The sequence below is a fragment of the Rhinatrema bivittatum genome, chromosome 2, assembly GCF_901001135.1.
Source record: "Rhinatrema bivittatum chromosome 2, aRhiBiv1.1, whole genome shotgun sequence".
NCBI lineage: Eukaryota > Metazoa > Chordata > Amphibia > Gymnophiona > Rhinatrematidae > Rhinatrema > Rhinatrema bivittatum.
In genome coordinates, this window is record NC_042616.1 from 268,601,576 (window position 1) to 268,609,082 (window position 7,507).

Here is a 7,507-nt window from a genome sequence, read left to right on the forward strand (position 1 = left end):
ATACCACAGTAAACACATCAATAGTCCTTGTGATGTCAACACAAAGAGCCAGAGTTCAAGCTAGGCCTTGTGGCCCAGGCTGAAGGACTAAAGCACTAGGACCTTTACCTCATATATTCACCTCCTCCAGGAAAGGAGGGCTGGCTGCCTAATGCCCTGGCCATTAGCACTCATACTGATGTCCATGGTAATAATATATCTTTAACAACTGGTATCAGCGGTGTCTACTTCCAGAGTAATAATGTTTCACAACGAATCTACAAAAGTCCACATTACTGCTCAGTTATGGGGGGATCATCACCAACATTCAGTACCTACCTCTAGTAGCGGATCTGTGTCACTATGAACATGGAATATAATCAAAGATATGCCCACCTATGTCAATACTGTGCAAAATCTCTTGCCATGCACATCGATACCAAATGCAATAGCATGTCCAGATGGGACAAGATGCTGCTTACCAAGTCAATACTGAAATAACATTTGAAATGGGGGGGGCTTTCATCTCAATTTTCTTTTGACTGTTAAAGCATGAATTTTTAGGGTAAATTTCTTAAAAAACCACGATACTTAAACTTGGAAAAAACCAAAAGATACCTGTTTGGGGTTAAGAAATTGAGGGCAAACAAAGTAGATAGCAAACTATACTATGAAAACAGCAAATAAAGGAAAACAATTACAATATATTTTACTAGTCATTTTGATTTTGTCCGTAATAGCTAGGTGCACCTCTCTGTATTTGACTTTTGGGGCTAAACATAGTTATTGAGCTATTACATTTCAATAGTTATTAAGCTATTAAGGGTGAAAAAAAAACCACTTTTTTTTTTGCCCCCATAACTGAAAAAGCTATTAAATTTTTTTTGACTCTTAGTGGATTACCAGACCCTGTACCTTCCACCATGTCTGCCAAATGCAAGAAAAGCAAAATTCTGTGAAAAGTATTTATCCAAAAAAAAGGTATCATTTCAAACCAAAACTATGACAATTCTTTCCTAATTAAAGATAGGACACAGACCTCCTCACCCAGGAGACCAACCAACTTTCTAAATGTGACCCAATAATAAAAAAAAAAAGCTATTTATTGTCCGTACGTTAGATACCACTTATTGCCAGAAAACTGTTCAACAGTCTGGTATGTATATGGGATGCGCTTCCTGGGTTCACTGTATTCAGAACAGGGAATGTTCCGGTACTGTAAGGCTCCTAAGGAGCAGTGCCACCTAAGAGTGACAGGGTAGCCCATTCCCCAAAGAGTGGGTCAGAGGGGAAGGACTATAAAGGGAGACCCTACAAGTCACTAGGAGGAGTCAGAAATTTTGAAGTTCTGAGTGGCGCTGTGAAGAGACCTCGTGGAGAGAGAGTGCTCTGCCGGCTCCCGAGTGATCTATGGGAGACGTGGCATCCCTTTTCTGCAAGTGGTGTGTGATCTGGAAGGAAAAGGAGAGGGATTCACCCTGGTCGACTCAGCCATCAGTGAATAATTGTGGAAACCTAAGAATGATTCTCTAGCATCCTTGGGGAAGTCTGAAGACTTTTGAGAGCTCTAGGACAGTCCAGTGTGAAGTAGGAAGTGACTTAAACAGCACAAGAACTATCTCTGCAAATGTGAATTTTGATAACTTGAACTGCTGGAATTTAATTTCCGCTCTGGTAACATGCAATTGTTTTTCTATCTGCTGACTTTGAAGATTTTCGAAGTAAAATCTTTCCGTATGCAACACAACACACTGAGGGGCCGATGCAATAAATTTTAGTAGAAAGAAGGGCACTGAACAGTCAACGCCCGCTTTCTTAACGCACCCCAGGCGCCCCCTAGCATCTCCTTGCTAAGGCAACCCTGATCGGTTTTCCTAACTTGGCCGTCTGCCGGTTAGGAAAACTGACACCGGGGGTTCAGGAAACGGACGCTTCTCAGTTGAGCGTCCGTTTCCTGCGCCCGTCAAGTGGTTTTTTTTTTAAACTTGTTTCTTTTTAATAAAATTTCTTTAAGCAATTAAAATAAGTAGAGAAAAGCGTTTTTTTCTACTTTTCTGTACTTGTTTTAAACGGGCTCAGCTATTAACGCCTCTCAAGGGGCCGATGCATTAAAGGCGCGTAGAAAGCGGGCGCTGAACAGACAGCGCCTGCTCTCTTAACGCGCTCATGGCGCCCGAAAGGGGAGCACAGTGCAATATTTAAATTAGGGGGTCACGTTAGCAAGGATGCGCTAGGACCCTAGCGCATCCTTGCTAATGAGAACCCAGACGGTTTTCGAGACTGCAGTACGCCGGTCACGAAAACCGACGCCGATAAACCCAGCAAGTGTCCAGCACAGACGGCTGGACGGGTGGGGGTGTGCGCTCACAGCAGCACCTGATCAACCCCACCCCACCCCAGCTTGGGAAGAAGAGGCGGAGAGAGGGACTGAACTCTCCTCCTGCAGTGCCCCAGCGCATCTGGACCTGAGGAAGTTCGTCGCTCGGACTGCCAGGGAGGGATAGAATTGCGCCACGAAGGTCGCTGGGGTCTCGCGCCGCATGGAGGAGACGGAGGACGAGCTGGGCCGGCTGCGTGACAGAGAGGAGAACATTTGGTTTCTCGCTGAAAACCAACGCCGAGTTTATCAGCATCGGTTTTCGTGGCTGCCCGCCACTAAGGAAAACCGACGCCGATAAACTCGGCATTGGTTTTTAGCGGTCACGAAAACCAATGCCGGGTTTCTCAGCGTCAGTTTTCCTTAGCGGCGGACAGCCACCGTTAAACTCGGCATCGGTTTTTGTGATGGGCCCGATCGTCAAATTTTTTAAATTTAATTTTATTTCTTTTATTTTTCTTATTTTTTCGATGCACACATCTATTAACGGCTGCTCCTGTCAGAGACACACAAGTGAATACCTAATAGCCTCATTCACGTGCATTTGCATGTGAAGAGCGCTATTACATTCACTCCACGTTAGACAAGCGTTGAATAGGCGCTAATCCTCTTATTGCAGTAGGGGATTGATTAGCGCCTATTCTACCCGCGTCCAACTGCATGTTAAGAGTGCGCTCGACTCAGCACACCATATTGCATCGGCCCCCTTGCACTCGCAGCACTTTTCCCGTGGTGGAAAGAACTAACATCTCCCTCCAGTCCTGCTTCAAGATTGCCCTTAAATTAGCGGTTAGAATATGTGGCTTAAAAATGTTTTTATTTAATTGACCCATTTATATTCTGCTTTCTGACACTTCGAAGCAGATTACATTCAGGTAACTATTTATTTCCCTATCCCTAGAGGACTTACAACCTACGGGCCTGTTTCACTGAGGCTTTTTTCTCATTCAGTATCTATGGAAAAACAGCTTAGTGAATCAGGCCCTAAGCTTGTACCAGAGGAGAGCAAAGTGACTTGCCCAAGGGTCACAAGGAGTGACAGGGGGCTTTGTACCCTGACTTTCCTGGTTCATAGCCCACTGCTCTAATCATTAGGATACTCAAACATGCCCTAGCTAGGCTCAGCAGTACTCATGATCTCAACCACTTTAACGAACATAACCCAAGATCAAAGTAGAGCATGAATAAGGACCGGAAGCGAGAGATAAAAATGGAGGCAGTGACTGTGACCACTACATCAAAGTAACCTTGGGGGCCATCATGGTCTGACCATGTGAGAACAACTCAAGGCCTCTGAAAAGAGAGGACAATCAAATGCAGCTTTGGTGCCAACTAAATTACCCAAAGGTGGTAAACTTGTCCTACCTCAAATGGGGGATTCCCAATTCAGCTGCCGAACCAGACAGGGTATAGAAAGATATAGCATGGTCACCCGAGGACCAAGAGAAATCCAAATAAAAGGGGGGGGGAAAAAAACCTTGCATTTACTCAAAAATGCACTGATGTGTACAATGCTTCACTCACAGTGATTTCATTTTAACAGTTACGCGTCTAACCTGAAACGTTTCTCAGACTTTTGGGTAAGTTTAAGTATAAAGTCAAACATGGAGCTTTGAGCTGAGGATAGTCCCTTCTTGGCCTTTTGGCCAAGCTTGAATGCTGAAGAATATAGGTGTTTGGGGTAGGAAGTGGTTAATGCTGGCCATCCAACCCCACTGGAGACAAGCTGATGTAATGACTATTGGGAAAGCAGGAGGATTAAACCTACAGTTAAAAAAATTTGAGTTAAAATGCTCATCTCATGTATCTATATAGTGCCTTTCATCCAAACAGAATCTCAACATCTTTTGCTTTATAATTATTGCACTTTAGAAACCACCCCTTTCAGGCTCATGGCCTTAAGCTTACACAACTGCATGATGCAGGAGAGAGAAAAAACAGCACAGTAATTACTCTTATCTAGATACACTGGAATAAACTGGAAAGGAAGAGCCAAGTGATTTTTGCTCTGTTACCAAAACGCAGTGGAAGAGCACATTTCATTATTAATGAGTCTCAGGAGTTTTCAGGACTAACAGCACTGCCCTTCTACCAAAGGACCACACAATTACCCACAAGTTACATACATGGGAAGTTAGGTGGCATTCAGAAGCAAGGCATGCCTTATATTTGCTTCTGTATATATCACATCACCCTTCCTCTTTACCTTTACTCCTTTTCCTTGTAAAGTCCAACATATACTCGCTAATTCTGCATAAGTTATGATCTGTGCAAATGGTGTGTTTGAGCAGGCAGCAGGATGTGCTGCTGCACTTCAGTTCTAACAAGAGGCTAGAGAAGGTGTGAGTAAGCCCTAAATCAGCAGGGGTTTCGGGGGCGAGAAGACAATTTAGGAGAGTAAGAGAAGTAAAGATCTGTTGACAAAAGAGAAAGAAGAAAATTTGATTTCTGCACCCTATTTATACTGACTTATGTCCTTGAGTTTTACCCTTTCAATGTTGCTTCTTTCTCCTTCTAAGAGCCAAATTTCAGACAAAGTAAAAAAAAAATAATAATAATGCCAAAAGACTGCAAGTTGGTTTACTTGTACAGTTTTAAAATAGTACATTTCTTGGAAGGGAAAAAAATCATGTAGGTAAATGTTAAGCAAAATGCACTATAGAACTTTTGCCCCAAAGTATTAAATATAAAGAATATAGCAATAGTTCAACAGTATTCCACACGTTTTTCTTACACAATCTTTTTTGTGGACATTTTTTGTTACAGAAATTAAATCCTGAGGCAAAAAAATGTGCTATTGCAAAGCTGTGGCTTGCAGGCTTTTAAAATGTATTCTCCAAAACACAATTTGCCCCCAGCTTTTTCTTCTACCTATCCAGTCTTCACTCCTCTTTACCCCATTCCTAAGAAGACACTTAGTCCAGACTCCCTCTGTCCAAGACTTTAATGCTAGACAGAATGTCCAGAGGAAGTCTTAACATTTTGACATTCCCTCCCTAATACTTGTACTGCTGACAGCAAACAGAAGATCTACAAATGGCACAGTGCACTAGAATATAAATTTCAAAAACTGAACTCGCTTAAATGCTCTTTCTGCTAAGTGGGTCATATCATATCCCTGAAATGTAAATCAGAAAAGGCTGAATCCCCATCCATCTGCAGTGGTAAAGCTCGAAAGAAAAGAGCTGCCGATGGTGCCTGCCTGCCCAAAGCAGGCTTGAGAATAAGAGAAGGATTTAAAGCTGATCTTCGCAAAGAGGAAAAAAATAAAACTATGAAAGATGGATCCTCTCCCATCTCTCAACCTATACCAAAATGTTACTCCAGTGCTTATCAGTTCAATGTATTGCTTGCGTGCAAGACTCTGGAGCCAATTACTGCTTACACACTAATAACAGTGAGCATCAGGGCAAGGTTGCCGTGTACAAAAAGAGGCGGGGAACCATGGGAGGGCAGGAAGCGGTTCAACTGCGGGAAAAAACAAAACAACAAACTCACTGCATCACGCACTGTCGCTATGAAGTACCAGGTGAGCAAAATTCCGTCACAAAAACGAGAACTGGCCCCCACTTTTTTTTTTGTAAGGCACCATTAGTGAATTAAAAAGTACCCTGGCTCATTTGGTCCTTTGCGTTGTCTCTTCTTCGTTAACCTCTGCTCGATGCCGTACCAAAAAAAAAAAACAAACTTCTTTACCTGGCCCAGTTCTCTATTGCAGTTGCCAGGGGGAAAAAAAAAACCAAATGATAAGTACGGACCAGCACTGCTCACCCCTCTGGCTCGGGCAGGACCTTAGGGGAAAACGTGTTCGGAGCCTGCACGGCATCCCGCCCTCCCCCGATGGCTCGCGCCACGTTTGGCGGGGTGTTCGGCGCTCCCCTCGAGGAGTTTCTTGCCGGGGGGGGGGGGGGAATCGGGCCTGTCTGCTGCTGAGCCGACTTGCCGGGAAACGCGGCAATCACAAACAACAACCTGTTTGCCTTCCCCTCTCTGGCAGTACAGCTGGGAGCCGCGCTAGCCATCCTCCCCCCCCCCCCCCCCCGATATAACACCTCTGCGGGCGGCCGCCTTTCACGTGGCGCTGCCGCTGACAGATTAACCCCACACCAGCCCCGCGGCGCCAGGACCACCCCCCCCCCCCCGTGCACTCTGGAGCGGCAGAAAGTTCACGTGCCTCGCTCTCTTTGCAAATTCTTATTGTTGTTTTTAACTTTTAGCCAAACATAGCGGCTGCAGGTTTTAGTCGGAACGCAGTTATACAGAGACGAGAGGAGGAGGAGGCGGCGCAGGCACCGAGCGCTCGCTCCCTCCCTCCCTCCCGGGGCGGCAGAAAGGCAGCGAGTGACGGCGCTGGCTCTCCCCTCCTCTCTGGCAGCCGGCGCTGGGCTCCGGGCGCCAGGATCTCGGCCACTATCCCCTGCCACGACGAGGCCTATAGAGGGCAGGGAGGAGGGGGAGCAGCGGCGGCAGCAGCAGCATCTTCCCCTGTGCACCGCCCGCCCGGGACGCTGCCGCTGCACTGCTCGACCCCCCCCCCCCCCCCCGGGAGCCGGAGGGCAGCTGCCGTCGCTTAGGGTGGAGGGGGGGGGGTCGGGCTGCCGCCCGGTCCCACGGAGAAAAGCTGCGTGTCCGCTTACCGGGCAGAGCTCCCCCCCCCGCGGCGGCTCCTCCTCACGAGGGGCAGGACGCACACTTACCCCGAGCCAGAGCCCGTCCGTGCGCGCTCCCAACAGAGAGGCCACCAAAGATTCCTCGGCGAGCAGGGCAGCAGCTCGGCGACTTCTCCTGACCAACGCCGTCTGCTCCTGCAAAGCCCCGGAGGAGGAGGAGGAGCCAGCACCACACACCCTCACACTCGCTGACCCGGGAACCAACACGACACAACACACACCCCTCACATTCGCTGTCCCCGGGAACCAGCACCACACAACACACACCCTCACACTCACTGACCCGGGAACCAGTACCACAGACACAGCCCCCCTCACGGCCCTGGGAATCAGCACCCCACACACATACACCCTTCATAGTCACTGACCCGGGAAGCAACACCACACACACCCTGGCACACATTGACCTAGGAACCTGCACCACACACTCACTGATCCGAGAGTCAGTACTACACACACCCTTACACTCACTCAGCCAGGA

At 47.2% G+C, this 7,507-nt stretch overlaps 1 protein-coding gene across 2 annotated transcripts in view; it reads right to left on the reverse strand.

Moving 5' to 3' along the window:
• The window catches only part of ELMO1 (engulfment and cell motility 1), an 805,215-nt gene extending 797,922 nt beyond the window's left edge, over nucleotides 1-7,293 (reverse strand). The window contains exon 1 of one of the 2 annotated variants that reach the window (XM_029589504.1): nucleotides 7,054-7,293. The gene's annotated coding sequence lies outside the window, so the exon portion shown is untranslated. The remainder of the gene's footprint in view (nucleotides 1-7,053) is intronic. The other variant, XM_029589501.1, reaches the window with a different exon arrangement.
• Nucleotides 7,294-7,507: the final 214 nt, after the last annotated feature.